The sequence below is a fragment of the Ailuropoda melanoleuca genome, chromosome 7 (assembly GCF_002007445.2).
Source record: "Ailuropoda melanoleuca isolate Jingjing chromosome 7, ASM200744v2, whole genome shotgun sequence".
NCBI classification, from domain to species: domain Eukaryota; kingdom Metazoa; phylum Chordata; class Mammalia; order Carnivora; family Ursidae; genus Ailuropoda; species Ailuropoda melanoleuca.
In genome coordinates, this window is record NC_048224.1 from 110,962,801 (window position 1) to 110,981,396 (window position 18,596).

Here is an 18,596-nt window from a genome sequence, read left to right on the forward strand (position 1 = left end):
CCCGCCCGCCAGCACCTCTCCACCCATCTGCTGCCACTCACCCAGGAGCTCATTGGCTTTAGCACTTTAGCCTCTCCACTCTTTTCTCAGGACCTTTGCACTTCCTATCCCCTTTGCTAAAGTCTACCCCCGTCAGCCTTATCTTCTCACCTTCTTCAGGTGCCTCCCTCCTTACCTTCTTCAAGACCCTACAGCAAGACCTTCCCTTGATCACTTTATTTAATATAGCACAGCCCCACCCAGCAGCTTCCCCTTCTCTGTTTTCTGTTACCCTGCATTAGAATGCAAACTCCAAGAGTTCAGGGAGTTTGTCTGCTTGATTCATTACCACATCCCCAGTGCCTAGAATAGGAGTGGCGTATTATAGGCATTCGGTAAGCATCTGTTGCTCACTCGCTCGTTTGACCAATGTACATTAAGTGCCTTCTGTGTTCCAGGCAGCGCGTGAAAAAATAATCTCTGCCTTCTTGGAGCTTACAGTGTTGTGAGGAAGAGAGATAATAAGTACAGAGATAGGTAAGTCCACTTTACGTAGAGATAAATGCCATGAAGTAAACAGAATTGTGAAATGAGATAGAGGAACTGAGAGTGGAGATACTACTTTATATGGACTGGCTGGGAGGGCCTCTCCATGAAGTGACTTTGAGCTGAATAACAAGAAAGAGAACCATGGAAAGTTCTGGAGGAAGAGCGTTCGATGCAGAAGGCAAAGCAAGTTAAAGGCATCTAGGTAAGGAATGAGACTGGTACATTTCACAGAAGTTAATCTATGGTTATCATTGGCTTGTATCCTGTGAATCTTCAAAGTACCTTGAAGAAATCAGTATAAGCTCAAATGTGAGAAATACTGCATGCCTACACACCAGCGGCATACTTCCTTCGGTCTCTACTAGCTGACATAACCCATTTATCCACCACAAGCTAGTCTAACTGCAGGAAGCCATTGGTATTTCCTTATAGAAATCTAGGTTGTGCATGAGAGGCATTATAACGAATGACACAGGTGATCTGAGACTGAAGGAATACTTTTCTGGTCAATTTGGTATGTTCTATTTCTTGTCTGTTGGTTAATATCATGAAACTCCGGAGGAAGTGTAATTGGGGAACTTTAATGCTGGCACTTAAGGGCCTGCGTGTTTATGAAGGAAGGGAAGGCCATAACTCTGGCTTCTTGCGTATGTTAAATATACTTAAGGTATTGCCGGCCCTGTGTCTAGTCTCAATCCAGTTTCTGATGATGGGTACAGGGATGGTCATTGTTCCTTTGCAAGTGACTCTTTGGACTTTCCTAAATAAGAGGCAGTGCTTTATCCTTTTATCCTAAAGTATAGGGTATTGGAAACATCTCCGACCTACATTCTCATGATTCATATCTCCTCCCTCACCTACCACCTTCTCTTCCTATCAACTTCCCACCCCACTGCGCCCCCCATGCACTTGGCAAATATTCAGCACACTAAAGATTTGAGCAAGGAAACGAGGATGGTTATGAGAAATATAAAGTTAAAAGGGGAGGAAGAGCTGGGTGAAATGAAGTGAGCACCTCGGAGGACTGAATGAATTTAACATATGAATTTAACATAAACGATCAGTAAGCTGTAAAATACCATTCAAGTGTCAGAACCACAATTTTCCACCGCCTGTCACAGTGCCTGACAAGCCTTCGCAATAAATACTGAAGGAATAAATGAATGGCAAAAACATTGAAATGAATGCTGCAAGGAAAGGAGAGAAGAGACAGAATCAGAAATTGTCCCAAACAAATATTTAGTTCATTTATCATCCTCCCAATGTGTGAGTCCCTTCTGTACACAGCCTCTAAAATTTACTGACTTGTTGCTTTCAGAAGAAGAAAAGAATTGGATACTGAACTTGAAGTAAACCAGGGAATAAAATAGTCTTAATAAAGAATCAGTAAAATATATGCCAATATCTAATCCTTAGAAAAGAGAAATGTTAAGTAAGGGACATGGCCAAAGTCTAGGACATGGCCTAGAAAGTGAAGGAAATCTCAACATCACTATGATGTGACTTTTATACTTAATAGAACCAAACACAGAAAAAAAATAATAATGTTGGAAATTTTTAATTTTTTATTTCCATATCCTTCCCAGAAACAAGTAATAATATAACAGCAGGCATCCGTATAGCACTTACTATACACTGACCCTGTTAGATCCATCCATGCATAGCACACTTCATCTGAGGCTAGTACTATAACCACCCAATTTTTAGAAGATCATAGGAGCAAATGAGTGGTGGAACTGGGATTTGAACCCAGGCAATCTATCTTCAGAATTGATGCTTTCTTTTTTTAAGGACAATTTTTTTTAAATGTATTTATTTGACAGAGAGAGAGATAGCCAGCGGGAGAGGGAACACAAGCGGGGGGGGGGGGAGAGGAAGAAGCAGGCTCCCAGTGGAGCAGGGAGCCCAACATGGGGCTTGATCCCAGGACCCCGGGATCACGCCCTGAGCTGAAGGCAGACGCTTAATGACTGAGCCACCCAGGTGCCCCCAGAATTGACGCTTTTAAATGCTGTCTTTCCCAGCTTCTCACTTCTACAAATGCTTTACACGTATGAAGGAAATCGGTTCTGTTATTTTCCCCACTTTACCGATGAGGTACCCAAGGCAAAGAGAGGCTAGGTAACTCCACCAACATAACGCAGCTGTTTATCCCTGCTAGGGGCAGAAATGGCACTCTAGCGTCCATGGGCTTGTGAGCTACGGAGGTGGTGACAGAAAACTCAAAGTAGCTGCTGTGAAAGAACTCGGATTAGGAAGGAGTGAAGTCCTTGGCTCTCACTTCTGCCTTCTATCCACAGCATAGTCTTGCCTCCAGGAGAAATCTCCAAGGACGTATTTGAGCCCACAGACAGAATGGACCCACTATGGTCCTACTCTTCTCCCAACCCAGTCCTACACTTGATAAATATGATTTCTTCCTGGCCTTCTAAAATACCATAAAGGTTTGCAAAGCACCAGGTTTTTTAGTATGTTTACTCTGATCTCATTAACTCTAGACAGAGATAAAGTGAGTCGGTGAAAACTGCTGAGATCTAGGCTCCAGGATTGAAAAGCCAGCAGTACCCGCTGGTCTTCTGGGGCTCATGAAGTTGAACAAATGGATTCTACTGGTGTCTTTACATATCACGCCGAGCACAGAAATCAATGGACCTCACACACACGGGTGATTTTGGAATTTCTCACCACGGCTAATTATTAACATCACTGATGTTTCCTAAGTACTTGAAGACCTTGTTTTCAGACTGTGGGACTTCACCTGGAGGTTAACTATAAATGAGTTACCACATTCTATTCCAGGGCCCCACTGTTTTGAGGGCTTTCATATTGTCAGCTTCACTTGATTATCACAACGGTGTCAGCAGATGTCATTCAACAGTGTCCCAAATGTGGAAGGAAGCTCAGAGAGGTTAGGTGACTTCCTCTGTCCCTCAGGTAGCAGCAGAATGCAAACGGTGTCTCTCGGGCAGGGATGCCAAAGGAGGCTTCGTGACTCAACACTCAGTGCTCTTCCGGCTCTCCAGCAGCCCTGTCAAATCTACTCAATTTAACCCCCCACATGAGGGTTGTCATTCACAATAATCACCTTGGAAACTATATGCTTATTTGAGGAATGTCAGAATCGCTCACTATTTTCGGCATATCTGTTGAGGAATTTTCTTCAGAGCTAGTTTACACAAGAACATCATTGTGTTACTTTACACGGATGCCAAATTTGGGGTCGATCTCTTTACAAGGCTATAAAACAAGGCACCTCGTTGCAGGACAGACCCACGTATCTGAGAATAAATTAGGACAAAGCCAGTTTTCACGAGCATGAAACTAAGGTGATGATTATCAGGTATTCACCTTTTGACACTGGGCTTTAAGGATCTCATCCCGGAGTTCTCTGTATGCTGAACAGTATTGAGGTTAGGTTATGCAGAAAGAAGAAGGGCTGATTCAACCGCAGAGATTTTAATACGTGGTTCCAGAAAGTCTGCATATTTCACTGTGAGGTTTAGACAAGAAGCCAAGCCACTGGCTAGACTGTAATGGGCGACTTCTTATATAATTGTAAGATCATTTGTTTGATATAATTAAGTGGGGGGAGGGACCCTTCCCTAATTTGCTTTCCAGTTACTGCGGAAATACGCATGATATTTCACAGTAGGGAAATGGCCTCAAACTCTGCTAAACTCTAAATTGATATTGCCCATTATGATTTATGTTTAGAAAGTAAGTTTCTTTTCCTCAAGTATATGAGAAAATCTTACACTGTGGAGTTGGACGAACCTATATTCTTCTCCTGGCTTTGTTATTTAAAATCTAAGAGTTGGGGCAAAATTATGTAAATATCAGCTCTTTACTCTTGTGAGATTAAATGAGATGATGGAAAGCATTGCATTTCACAGTGTCTGGCGCACAGTGGGCACATCATAACCCTAGGTTTCCACTGCCACCTTCACATTCCCATCCCCACCGCGCTTCTGTAATCCACACAGTTCCTTGCTGAGTATGCTTACCTTGAGAGTTTAATTACCTTTTCTCTTGGATGACAGCTCTAGTAGTGTCAGCAGTATCTAAAATGAGCAAGGTAAATGGCATTCCATCTGCTGTTCCCTCTTCTTCCCAGAAGTCAGCCATTTCCAACATAAATTTCCTCTCTGGTTCAAAGATTTAGTCAAAATCAAGACAGTTTGGAAGTTTTCATTTCAGGGCTTGCTTGTCATCCTAGACTTTGCAACTCAGGTGACAATTAATAAAATTGCTTAGTTTTATTCCAAACTATAAGTTCAGCCAGTGACAACACCTGGGAGGGAGAGTCTAGGTAGCAGTGGGCAGAGGTGAGGCGGCATAAAGGGAGTCTAAGGAAACTCTAGGTGTCCTGAAAATCCAAAGACAGTGACTTCCTCTCTGTGCCCAACCAGGGAGCCTAAGCCAGGAAATGATGAAGAACCAGGCCTCAAGAGGGCAGAGCAGCAAGAGCACCAACTCAAACAGCCACTGTGGAGTCTCCCCGCAGCTCCCGTGGGACGGTGGATCCACGAGAGGAAGGACACATGTGGGCACTGCAAAGGAAACAGAAGTTTTACATTGATGGTAGCAGACATTACTGGAAGAGGTATCAACAATATGAAAGAAGTTTGGCGCCTCTTTACATTGCATTCAACATCCCTTTAAATACTTACCAAGTGCCTGCTATGTGCCTGATCTTGTTGGAAGTCACAATGGCCCCAGAGGTCCATGGCTCATGAGAATCTGCACAATATCAGAGTGAATGGCCACCAGTGGGGCCATTGACAGTTCCATATGTCACACAGGAACATTATAGGGAGGGAAGTTACCTTCCTGTGTCAGTCAGGGTTCTCCACAGGAAAAGAACCAATAGGATGGATATCTATATCTATGTATCTATATCTAAATATGTATCATTCGATAGATAAAGAAAAAGACTGATTTTAACAAATTAGCTCACATGATTGTGGGGGCTGGTAAGTCCAAAATTTCTGTAGAGCCGGCAAGCTGGAAACCCAAGCCTTGAGATGGAATTCCTTCTTCTTTGAGAAACCTCAGTGTTTTGTTCGTTTGACCTTCCATTGATTGGATGAGGCCCATCTACATTATGGAAGATAATCTCCTTTACTTAAAACCAAATAATTGTAAATGTTAATCACATCTTCAAAATACCTTCACAGCAATATCTGGACCAGCATTTGACTAAACAATTGGGCACCACAGGCTAGCCAAGTTGACACAAAAAATTCACCACCACACTTTCCAAACAATGTTGTATTACGTGAAACTGAGCTTCTTTTGAGGAAAGATGGCTGTCCATCAGCAAGAAGCTACGGCTTCATGAGTTATAAAGAACTGATAGTACATGCATGTTAGTGTAAGAGCATCTGCAAGTACAAGTTTAGCCCCTTAGTCACTTGTTCTTATGATCAGGTGCTCTTCAGACAGACTTGTGGAGGCCAAGCTGTTTGTGAATAGAGGAGCTCCAGTGGTCTCACTTTTGGCTGTGTGGCTTAGGGACAGGAGAGAGCGCTCCACTGCGTTTACAGGCCATAAACCCAAGTAAACCAGGTGTGTGGATACATTGCACTATATCTAAATGCTCATTTATTAATGAAGATATTCTTTATTATTAATTCATCTATTACATATCATTTATTCACGACTCTGTTAAGGAGGCACAACAAGATCATAGGGGAAGAAAGCATTTCATAAGTAATCTGACAATGCCCAGTCCCCTACAAAAATCACTTTTCACACCCACCTACGTACCTCTCTATGTCTTCAGTCTCTAGGCTGTATTTGAACAGAGTGTTAAAGGATTGACCTTTTCTACCCACGAATGAGAGACAAAACAATGTTGTTCTGCTTTCCAAGGAGAGAAAAAAGATAGTTCCCAGAAAGTAAAGACTAGAAATTTGACCCTCCTCCTCCAAAAAATTCCAGAATGGATTATTAAATAGATTGTTCATGGGCTTTTTAGAGAGAGAGAGAACTGACCTCTGGAAACAATAAGAGCTCACTTCAACTAAGTCACCTCTAACCAAACACTTTTCCTTCTTGGGTTGCATTGCTAATTTCATGCAATGTAGTAATACTGTACCACAGTATAGCATATTTTTACAAGATATTTGACAGCTCAATCATAATACCTTTTTGGACAATTTAGGGAGAGATAGGCTGGATTTTAATATCACATTGTTCGTAAGACAGGTCTATTCAAGATTGTTGACAAATGGAACAATGTCAAACTGAAAAGAAAGGGGTAGGAACAAGGTTCTGTTTTAGCCCTTTTCTACTCAACTTTTATCAGTAAGTTAAATGAATATGTGAGAATCATGTTAGCAAAATTTATAGATGACACATATCTTGCTGGGCTTACTAATCCAACAAATACGGAATTAACATTCAAAATCATCCCCATAGGCTTCAGCAACAAAGAGAATCAAACAAGAGAGAAAGTAATCGGGATGAATGTATATCATACAGTTGCTGAGATGCAGCTTAGTAGAAGTTCATGTGAAAAATTACCTGGCACTCTGCATCAATTGCAAGTTCAAGAAGCCAGTAAGATGGAATATGTGTAACACACACACACTCAGACACACCACATACAATAGCTTTTAAAAGTTGGAAAGAACCCTAGAAATTATTCAAATCAAATCCCTCATTTTACAGAGAAAAGCTAAGCATGCAATCATAGAAACACAATAACTGATAGTAAAACTGGTATTTATATCTTACTGTAGACATCACAGTCTTGAGTTGTTTTTATTGTGGTCTTGATTTGCATCTCCCTGATGACTAGTGATGTTGAGCACCTTTTCATATACCTTCTCATTGGCCATCTGGATGTCTTCTTTGGAAAAATATCTATTCAGTTCTTTGCCCACTTTTTAGTGGGGTTATTTGGTTTTTTGCTATTAGGGTATAGAAGTTTCTTATGTGTTTTGGGTATTAATCCCATATCAGATCAGATTTGCAAAGATTTTCACCCATTCCATAGGTTGCCTTTTCATTTTGTTGATTGTTTCCTTTTCGGTGCAGAAACTTTTTAGTTTGATATAGTCCCGCTTACTTGTATTATCTAAATATCCATTGATGGATGAATAAAGAAAATGTGGTATATACATAAAATGAAATATTATTCAGCCTTAGAAAAAGAAGGAAATCATGCCATTGGGACATGGATGAGCCTGGAGGACATTATGCTAAGAGAAATAAGCTAGACACAAAACGACAAATACTACATGATATCAATTACATAGTCAAACTCATAGAAATGGAGCAGAACAGTGGTTCCTAGGGGCTGGGAGTAGGGAGAAACAGACAGGTATTAATCAAAGGGCACAAAGTTCAGTTACAAGATGAATAAGTCCTTAGAGATCTACAGTACAGTATAGTGCCCATAGTTAATAATACCATATCGTGTACTCAAAATTTTGCTAAGAGTGTAGGTCTTATGTTGTTATCACAAATAATGATAACAATAAATAAAGAAAAAGAGTTATTTCTATTGGTAATGGTTATAGCGAGATTTTGAGGAATCCAAAAACAATATAATGGCTGTCTTAAATAGACAGCCTAGCAGCTGTATTCTTCCCAATAGGAAACAGCAAAACTAGCACCTACAGGTAGAAGTTAAAAGGGGAAAGTTCGGGTTTAGCTTATGAAAACCTTTTGAACAACCAAAACCACCTATTGATAGGAAATGCCGCTTCAACAAGAATTGTGTTCCAATTCCTGTGATAGATCTAAGCTGCAGGCCCACTGAAGACAAGTGATATAAAAGGGATTCATAATTTGGGTTAAGAAGCTGCACTAGACGATCTACTTCCTATTTCTTTCTTTCTTTTTTTTTTTAAGATTTATTTATTTGACAAAGAGAGAGCACAAGTAGGCAGAGTGGTAGGCAGAGGGAGGAGAAGCAGACTTCCCGCTGAGCAGAGAGCCCTGGGCGGGGGGAGGGCTCCATCCCAGGACTCTGGGATCATGACCTGAGCCAAAGGCAGATGCTTAACCAACTGAGCCACCCAGGCGCCCCTTCCTTTCTATTTCTAAGATTCTATAATTTCAGAGAACTGCCTCACCAGCTCCATATGCAAAAATAAACTTTTTTTTTTCTAATCTTCTCTCCCATTTTCAGGGATCAAAACTTGATTTAACACCCCTAATTTTAGAGAACTTACAATCATAATCAATAGCTAATATGTCTTATACATTCTCCATGTGCCAGGATACATGGCAAAGAGTAAACCAATGATGCCTTAAATGTCCGCATACCCAGTGATTACCAGATTTGAAAAAAAAAAGGCAGAATTTTCTTCTTGTTAAATCTTTGACTAAATGTGATGGCAATACTCTCATTATTATCAAATATTTCCAAAGTGTTTTATAATCATTTTTATTCATTTACTTAAATAAATCCAACCATACAAGTATAACAAGTGAACATTTACTAATAACTCTACTTTTATAAGTGCATTACAGTGGAAGTAAAACCTATTAAATAATACAGTGCCAATCCACATAATTTAAGTCATTTTATTGCACAAATTGATTTTTTAATTATATTGGCTTCTCACCTGTTCATTCTACTAAAATCTTATGTTATTGAGCCCTTCTGCTGGATAAAAACTGAGGCAATCATCATGCATTTGGCAAAATCCATAGAATTGTATAATGCAGAGTAAATCCTAACATAAAATAAAAACGCAGTAAAAATCCTAATGTAAGTCAGCTTAACTGACTGAGCCACCCAGGTGCCCCTTTATTCAATTTTTCTGTAAACCTAAAACTGCTCTAAGAAATAAAGTCCGGTATTTTTTTTTTTTTTAATTGAAGCAGTCAGGGGCACCTGGGTGGCTCAGTGGGTTGAGCCTCTGCCTTGTCTCAGGTCATGATCCTGGAGTACCAAGGTCAAGCCCCGTGTCAGGCTCCCCGCTCAGTGGGGGAGTCTGCTTCTCCCTCTGACCCTGCCCCCGCTCATGCTCTCTTTTTCTCACTCTCTCTCTCAAATAAATAAAAAAATCTTTTAAAAAATAATAAAATAAAAAATTGAAGCGGTCAAACTTTCGTCAGCCCTTTGAATATTTACACTTAAGCCATGCCCTCAAAGGGTCTATCACCCTGCATTTATCATTGTTTGCAAATACCTCAGCCATAGAAATATAGAGAACTAAAGATAGAAAGAAGCAGCTTTCATTTATCTCAGGAATTGTCCCAATGTGTGACATCATCACAATCTGGAAGCTTAGCTTTCCCCTACCCAATTTAACACAGGACCGGGTGTTTTTAATATATCCCAAGGAGAGTGGGAGAGTTGTTCCATGAATTTATACATATTTGGACTATCCAATCCCTTTTCCCAATAGAATCTCCATCATCCTTCCAATTCTTCTAACCCTCTAACTAGACGTTTATCAGCCCACCCCAGTCTGCCCCAAGTATTGGTATTGTTTGGACAGTGGAAGTAGCCATCTCCAGGCTTTGAGTGCCTATTACGTGCAAGGCCCTGCGCTGGGCTCTGGGGATACAGCTGTGCGAAAGGCAGGCAGCCTTCCTATCCTCAGCAGAGAATGCAAACATTACACGAATTTTACAATAAATAAACAACCCTATGTTTATCACATTCACAGTGTTCACACAAGAAATACTGATTGAACGACTGAATGAATTCAACTGATTAAGAATCTGGATTCAGTTTAACTTTTCCTTTCTACCTACTACCTAGAAAACGTTTACTAAGAAAAAGTAATAGCATAGACAGAATAACGTATGCATATCCAAACTGCTTAAACAGAAGATGTTTAAAATATTGGTATAATCACTTAGTTGATGTCGTAAGTTTCAAATAAGCCATAAGCCCTATTTTTTTTTTAATTTAAGAAGAATATTTGTCCCTAGTTAGCAGCTTCAAGTGACCAGATGATTATCCTGCGTGTTTTGTCAGAGCACCTCAGGAAGGCTAACTATGTGTGTTAGGTATTTAAATGTTCTGGTCAAATCTTCAGATGTTCGGGTCAGAGGAGTAGTGAGGGAACCCTCTGTTCTGTCAGCAGGGTAAGGCAACAGCCATGCAAGCTGTCAGAGAACATCAGAAAGCATATGTGTTGTTTGGTTTTTCTGCCAGCTATTTTCAGCTACTCAGGTGAGGCTCAGAGTTGGACGTACCCAGGGAGAGAGTGGAAGGTGTAGGCAAGGGAGTGATTAAAATGATGGAACGCGTCCAAGTGGTGCAAGGAGAGAAATGAGGACGTGAGTGGGGCCTTCTCAAAATAGCACTTACAGACATGGGATTACGCTTCACTATTCTTTTCTCCTCAAAGGAGGAGTTCAGGGAGCCAATAGAGCATTTAATGGGGTTTCTAACCAAGAGGGAATAATGGGAAGATCATTTCCCAGCTCTCGCCTTTGCTGTCTCTCAGTGTGTCTCTAGCCTCCTTTATTAACATGACACGCCTGGATCCTGCTGCTTCGGGTCTACCCGAAGAACAGAGCCTTTTCGGCTTCCCCTGGATTAATCAATATTCCTTTCACTTCAATTCTCTTTTGACCTTCAAAAGTAACCTTTGTGGGTGACTTGTACTCTTGCTGGTGTGAAAGGGCTGAATTGCTGGATTTGCTCATCATGTTATTTCTGTCTCATTCTGTCCGGCTACACACTAAAATCCTATCTCCAAAGTTAGAACAAAAAGCAGGTCCTTATTGCTATAATCAAAATAGTTCCTTAACAGGGAAACGAGACTCAAGAGATATGAGTAAAACAAAAACCAGTGTCGATTACATTTCCAATAACCCAATTACAATGAGAAGGAGTAGTATCACTGCCCCTGACAGTGACATGTGCCGGTAAGCCAGAGGAGGGCAGGCACCTGTCCCAGGTGTCCCGCCCAACACTTCCACGTCAGTCTCTCTGGCCAAAACTCAGTGATGCCACATCCACCACAGTGGCAGAACACGCGCCTGCCTGGAGCACTACCAGGCGATGGACAGCACAGCCACCAACAGGTTCGAGAACGCATCTATGCAGCCAGTGCAACATTTCTGTCCGCTTAGTCTCAAGGCATGTGAAAGTTGCCAAAGGATCCTTTTATTCCTAGCTGTCATCATGCTCAAATGAAAGAGGATCCTGGGAGCTATCACTATGCCAATTCTCTGCTTACGAATCTGACTCTCCTTCTTCTCCACTTCACACTAAACGTCAAGGTTTCACAACATAGAGGCCATTCCATTTTATTTTTGTATCTGAAATACATAAGCTTGCTCAATAAAAGTTTGGTCAGTGCATAAGTGAGTCAGTGACTGAACAACTAAGCTGGATGGGTGAATCTGAGGGAAGACGTGAAAAAATATGTTCCAACTTATCTAATTTGCCCAATTGGCTTATTTTGTTTTTTAAATCACAATTTATTTAGCTTTTCATTTTTTCCCATCTCAAATTTTTTTATCCACTGGGAAGAGAATTTAAAATTTTAATATTTAGAATTGCAGAATTTTCAATCTGAAGCCTTGATAAAACCTTTTTTCAAAAAGGCCCAGTGGACAATTTTAAATAAGAGGGTGGTTGATGTCCTCTTTATCTTCAAAAATGTTTACAATGTCCTTATCCACAAGCACTGGGTGGGAGAAGTCCTTCCAGAAAAGCTAATCAAACAGAGATCCCTGTCAGCTACTTATCATCTTTCTCAAGACATCTGATCCCATACATTTTCCTCCTTCACAGATATCTATCAATAATAATGCCTATAACTAGTAACTCAAAGTTTTGTGTTTTCTATTGTCTCACATGTAAAATTGTTTAGATACTATAATATGCCATCTTTTGGGGGAGAAATCATGGGCAAGTCAACTGTCTTTTTAATGAGATTGTAACCCTATAGCTTCCTTTCATTAATATGAACTAATAGCAACTAGAGGCACTGATAGTCTTTAGTTTTCTGAAACGTGGTGTGGGATGATACTGCAGAAAGGGATAAGCTTCACTTTCTACAAAATGTTAAATGCTTAGCCAACCACTTTCAAAATACTGTATTGTTACAATGATGAGTAAATATGCAAGGTGAAGTTTTAGCTTGTGTTTAAATAGGTGTCAGGAAATTAAGAACTCGGTTTTGCATCTATCTTGCTTCTCAGCCTGGCGAGATGTATGTGATGGAGGAAGAGTAGCACCTAGTGGTAAAAAGGATCAGCTGCACCCACAAGTGGCTGGCTGGAAGTGTTCCAGAAAGAACTTCAGCCACATTTTGAAAGATACATTTTGTATTTCAGGCATTTTAAACGCTGGCATCTTCAAAACTTCAGATGGGTGTTTATCGTATCAATTACAGATGTGAGTCAACTTTATAAAATGTAGAGATGATCAATATATCCAAGAATTTAGAAAAAGACCCTAGGGCTGCCTGCGTGGCTTGGTCAGTTAGGTATCAGACTCTTGATCTTGGCTCAGGTCTTGATCTCAGGATTGTGAGTTCAGGTCCCATGCTGGGCATGGAGCTTACTTAANTTTTTTAAAAAAAAAAAAAAAAAAAAAAAAAAGACCCTAAACTTTCCAAACATTTCACAGGTACCTAAAGTATGTATGGTAAAACGTGCAGGTTAAAATAGTGTATTTCTTAGATCACTTCAGATTTTATTTAACAATTATCTATCTAAGTCTACTAGTACATTTGAGCAAAATATTGCTTTCTTAAGCAATGAGTTAGTATTTCACTGAGATTATTCGAAGAACTTGAAAGTACATTTTTTTAAAGATTTATTTCTTTATTTGAGAGACAGCGGGAAGAGGGGTAGAGGGGGAGAATCCTCAAGCAGACTCCCCACTGAGCTCGATCCCAGGACGCTGGGATCATGACCTGAGCCAAAATCAAGAGTTGAACACTCAAATGACTGAGCCACCCAGGCTCCCTGAAAGTACATTTAAATAGCTATTCTGAAATTCTCTTTTCTTTCAGTGGTGGATAAGCATAGCACAGTATTTTACACCCTCTGGACATACAATAAATTAATAATTGAGGATTAAAAACCTTTACAATAGAAACTAATTTTAATTATATAGCTTATAGCTTGGTTGACATTGGCAGAAATCACTGGTAAAATTATGAATAATCATTTGTGTATACCTTTATTCCTAAATCAAGTATAAATTCAAGTCAAATTTTATTCCCCTAGTGGGGTGTAATCATATGAGTATGTCATTTGCCCTTGAGACCCAGATAAGAAGAAACAGAATTGTGAAATTCAAATTGCACTTACATAAACATTTTGTTTTGATTCGCCAGGCTCCTTTTTCTAGTAGCAGACACCACATGCGCACACACACACACTTACACTCAGGCCAATCATCATATCCTTCCCGCTGGCCTTTGGCATTATTCCAAGGTTGTCCATTCAAAGTGCATCTTCCAGCAGAGATATCTTCAACCAGAGCTGGAAGGGAAGTCACTTCTTCCCCCTTAGGTGGGCCACTATAAGGGGCAATGCTGCAGCCATGAGAAGCCTCTTGCAGCAGAGAATGAAGTCAAGACAAAGAGACCTTAAGGCGTGAGTCTTTTGTTCTGGTTGCTGAGGTCCTTGGCTCCTGTTTTAAGTTCCTGTTTCTCTTCCCCAATTTCTCTTCCCATAAATCTCTTTGAGACAAAATCTACTTTGAGATATGTTTCTGCAACGTGAAGAGAACTGACTCATACTGTGTTTCTAAAATAAGGCGTAGCTCCGCTTATGCTACCATCCCAGTCAGAAAACCTCCATTGCTCTCCATTGCTTGAAAATAATCTCCAAGAGCTTCTGGCTTTGTGATTCAGCTCTTATCTACCTTTCCAACCTCATCTCATTCAACCTAGTGAAACTGAATTATTCTTTATTTCTTCAAAACACCTCCGATGTATTCTTATTCACTCTGTCCCATGAAAATTATTTTCTACCTCCAGACACCCCAGTTTCCACCTTCTGAAATTGTATCCACTTTTAAGATCAACCACAAATGACTCATCTTCTATAAACTCTTTCTCATTTCTCCATGAATCAGTAAAGGTGAGGGTCAGCTGCCTATAAATGAAAATCTAAAATTATAATGGTTTGAAGAAGTGAGAAATTTAATTCTTGCTCACGTAAAAGGAGCCTGGAGGTAGGCACTCCTGGGCTGTTACAGTGACAACACGGACATCAATGTATTAGTGTTCTATGCTACATAACACACTAGCACTAACTCAACAGCTTGAAACAACACACTTCTATTACCTCCCAGTGTCTGTGAGTGAACAGTCTGACCTGGGCGTAGCTGCGTGGCCTCACAAGGCTGAAATCAAGGTGTCAGCTAGGCTACATCATCATCAGGAGACTAGGGGGAAAAATCCACTTTCAAGCTCCCCAGAATTGAATTGTTGGCAGAATTCATTTCTTTGTGGCTGTAACATTCGTGGAGCATTACTTTTTCAAGGCCAGCAACAGAGAGAAAAGAGTCTCTGCTGCTTGGAGTCTCTGAATTCAGGGAAGGCATAGGCCCTCTTTTAAAGATTCACCTGATTAGGGCAAGTCTACCCAGAATAATCTCCCTTCTGATGAACTCAAAGTCAACTGATTAGGGACCTTAATTACATCTACAGAATTCTTTCACCTTTGCCATATAATGAAGTATTATTTTGGGAGTGATATCCCATCTCCACCATATTCCATTGATTAGAAGAAGCAAGTCATGGGTTTCATCCTAACCCAATGAGAGGGGATTCTCTTCTTCCCCACAAGCAGGGACCTGGGTCCTCAATTTTGCTGCTCTATCCTATCACTAGTTTCCACCCTCAAGTTCCCTTCATGATGGAAGAAGGTGCTAGAGCTCTACCCATCATGTCCACCTAACACACTGCAGAGATGAAAGAAAGAGAGCAAGAAAGAATATTCCTCTCAACTGAGTCAGTTGCCTGTAAGCAGACTGCAGAAGTCCCACATGTTCACTTAAATCTCTTCAACCTCGGTGGCTGGCAGTAAGGAGTGCATAATCTGTGAAGGAGTTATTAAGAAGTAATAAAACGGACTTAAAGTCAGCCTGCTTTTTATTGTCACCATCCACCAGCAATTCTAAACAATCCAATGACAGAATACTCCTTCCCGAAAAACATTTTGTTGGTTGTCTAAATTCTAAACAATTGGTGTGATTACGGTTGAGTTTAATAATAGATGTGGGGTGCCTGACTGGCTCAGTCAATTAAGTGTCTGCCTTCAGCTCAAGTCATGATCTCAAGGTCCTGGGATCAAGCCCCACATGGGGCTCCCTGCTCAGTGGGGGTCTGCTTCTGCCCCTCCCCCCTCATGCTCTCTCTCTCTCTCATAAATAAAATCTTTTTTTAAAAAGATTTATTTATTTGACAGAGAGAGAGACAGAGAGAGGGAACACAAGCAGGGGGAGTGGGAGAGGAAGAAGCAGGTTCCCAGAGGAGGAGCCTGATGTGGGGCTCGATCCCAGAACCCTCGGATCACGCCCCAAGCTGAAGGCAGACGCTTAATGACTGAGCCACCCAGGCGCCCCAAATAAATAAAATCTTTAAAAAATAATTATAAGATATGTGGAACTTTCAAATCAGCACAGTTTTATTACTTATCCTCTAATAACACGGTATTCTACTTGGAAATTAATTCAAATTACCCCCATGAGTACTTCCCTCACATGAGTACTCCTCTATTTCAAGAGCATGAACGTTCATATGCCTTGGAATCTTCCAGCTCCCCTCCAGGCACAGTTTGTGCCCCCAGCTCCAGTGGAACCACGCATCCCTGCACTGAAACAGCAGATTCCAAGGAAACAATGATAGTACAGGAAAGAAATGGAAATGGAATTACTTCCAATTCTTTCATTCTGCGTAATTGCTTGGAGTTGTTATTTTGTGTTTAAATTTATAACAGCAGAAGAGAGTGCAAACTGTGAGGTGTATTGTTTTTGTTTGGTGACTGCAAATTTTAACTTATGCATGAAATATTTCACTTCATGGTGATGATTTAAAATTAAAATATTTTCTTTTCTTTTTTTTTTTTTCAAGTAGGCTCTACGCCCAATGTGGGGCTCGAACTCGGGCCTGAGACAGAGTCACATGCTTCACCCACTGAGCCAGCCAGGAGCCCCTTTCTTCTTTTTTAATTGTTAGTTATTTCTAAACTAAAGAACAAATTCAGAAAATGAAACATCACATCAATAGTCCATTTAATAGGTGCCGAATTTTTGCAGATGTTTTAGTTTTATTAAATTTTAACTTTTCTTTTTTTTAAAGATTTTATTTATTTATTTATTTATTTGACAGAGAGGGTACGGGAGAGAGCACAGCATGGAGAGCAGCAGAGGGAGAGGGAGAAGAAAACCCCCTGCTGAGCAGGGAGCCCAGGTGGGCTCCATTGCAAGACCCTGGGATCATGACCTGAGTCGAAGGCAGACCCTTACCCCACTGAGCCACCCAAGCAGCCCTAAATTTTGTTTAACTTTTATTAACTTTATTAGTTACTGTAATGTCATCTAAGACTATAACAAACAATTATGCAGATATAATGGGGTTTTTTCTTTGTATTTCTTTACTTCTGGCATATCAATGGAGCTCAATAAATAAGTATAAATAAAATAATAAGTATAGTAAGTAAATAAATAAGTATAATAAGTAACTAGAGAACTAAAGTAGCATACTTTGCTGAAGCCAGTTTTGAGATGGAGCGATCTCAACTTCCTGTACTTAGGAGCTGAAAGGAGAAAAAACCTTGCCCTGCTCTCTGCTCTCAGGTGCCCCAAGCCGGTATCAACATCAGGCTGTGGTTCCAGCCTGAAGACTCTGGCCATGAGCGGACCATCTCCCCCCACACAGGTGAGCTTTACTAGGTGTGAGTCAAAATCAAGCCCTGATTCACTCAGTGATAAACTGGGTGAGTGAGGAAGAGAAATTGAAAAAACTTTCTTGAACGTGGGAAATAAATTTTCAGTTATTATTAATGGATAGGAAGATTGCTATGGTTTAAAGAACTTGACTTTTTTTTTTCCTGTGCTTAACAGTGTGGAAGCATTCGGGCTCGACCTTCTATCAATGTGCAAGCGGTCCATCTATTCCACTGAGATGTTTCGATGACGAATTCTCACCTTCTTTGGAATAAGCAGGCTATGTTAACCAGGGGTAGGAGGGGTGGCACACAAAAACCCCATCCTGGAAATTCTTTTCTCAGAATTACACATGTTGGCACTGTATCCTGGAACCTCATTCTCAGCAGATAGTTGCCAGTAGAGCAAAACATGCTGTCTAGAAAATCTAATAACAAAATATTCATTCGGTGCATTATCCTACCTCCCTAGATAACAAAGGACATCAAATTATCATCAGATCTTTCCGTCCAGGCAATTCATAGCTCCCTTCTACTTCGGGGTCTGCAGAAGTTCACCCACTGCAAAGTCAGCACCACTGGGATATTACCAGAAGAGGGCAGAGGGATGTGGGTAGTAGTCTTGGTTTGTGACTTTATATAATTCTGACATTTGGTTTCCCCAGATGCCTCCTCAATTAATCTGGAGAGGGGGCTGGAACAGAAATTGCTCATGCCCACAGACTGTTTGGCCCCAGGGGGCAAACCCTCTGGTCAGACTTTCACAATAAAGAAAGATCCAGGGACACTGGCCATGACAAGGACAGGGTCAATGTGTGGATGTTCTCAAATGCAATACTTGGTTATTTCATTGTGCAAGAAAACATGGATTATGCATTTCATAATTAAGTCATTTCTATATTTTAAATTCATATTAATAGAAATTGAATGCTATTTATTTAAATAACTTTTAATAAATGTTATTCTCAGCAATGTTATATATTTACTAAATAATAATGAATGTCAAATCTTAAATAATACTTATTTAATAATATAATATAAATAATTATACACTGAATAAATGTTATTAAATGATAACACATTCAATTTTAAAATTAAGCATCAGGGGCGCCTGGGTGGCACAGCAGTTAAGCGTCTGCCTTCAGCTCAGGGCGTGATCCCGGCGTTATGGGATCGAGCCCCACATCAGGCTCCTCCGTTATGAGCCTGCTTCTTCCTCTCCCACTCCC

The 18,596-nt window shown here is 40.5% G+C and overlaps 2 long non-coding RNA genes across 3 annotated transcripts; one reads left to right on the top strand and one right to left on the bottom strand.

The window, feature by feature from the left end:
* Positions 1-4,772: 4,772 nt before the first annotated feature.
* On the bottom strand, positions 4,773-15,817 carry LOC117803110. Of its 2 annotated transcripts, XR_004626771.1 has the most exons (4): positions 13,780-15,817; positions 5,486-5,625; positions 5,199-5,268; positions 4,773-5,078 (listed from the first exon to the last, which is right to left on the bottom strand). It is a non-coding gene; the product is annotated as an uncharacterized LOC117803110 (long non-coding RNA). The 2 variants fall into 2 exon arrangements; XR_004626770.1 differs by lacking the exon at positions 5,199-5,268.
* On the top strand, positions 4,997-18,352 carry LOC117803109. Its single transcript, XR_004626769.1, has 3 exons — positions 4,997-5,131; positions 17,279-17,360; positions 17,546-18,352. It is a non-coding gene; the product is annotated as an uncharacterized LOC117803109 (long non-coding RNA).
* The last annotated feature ends 244 nt before the right edge of the window (positions 18,353-18,596 follow it).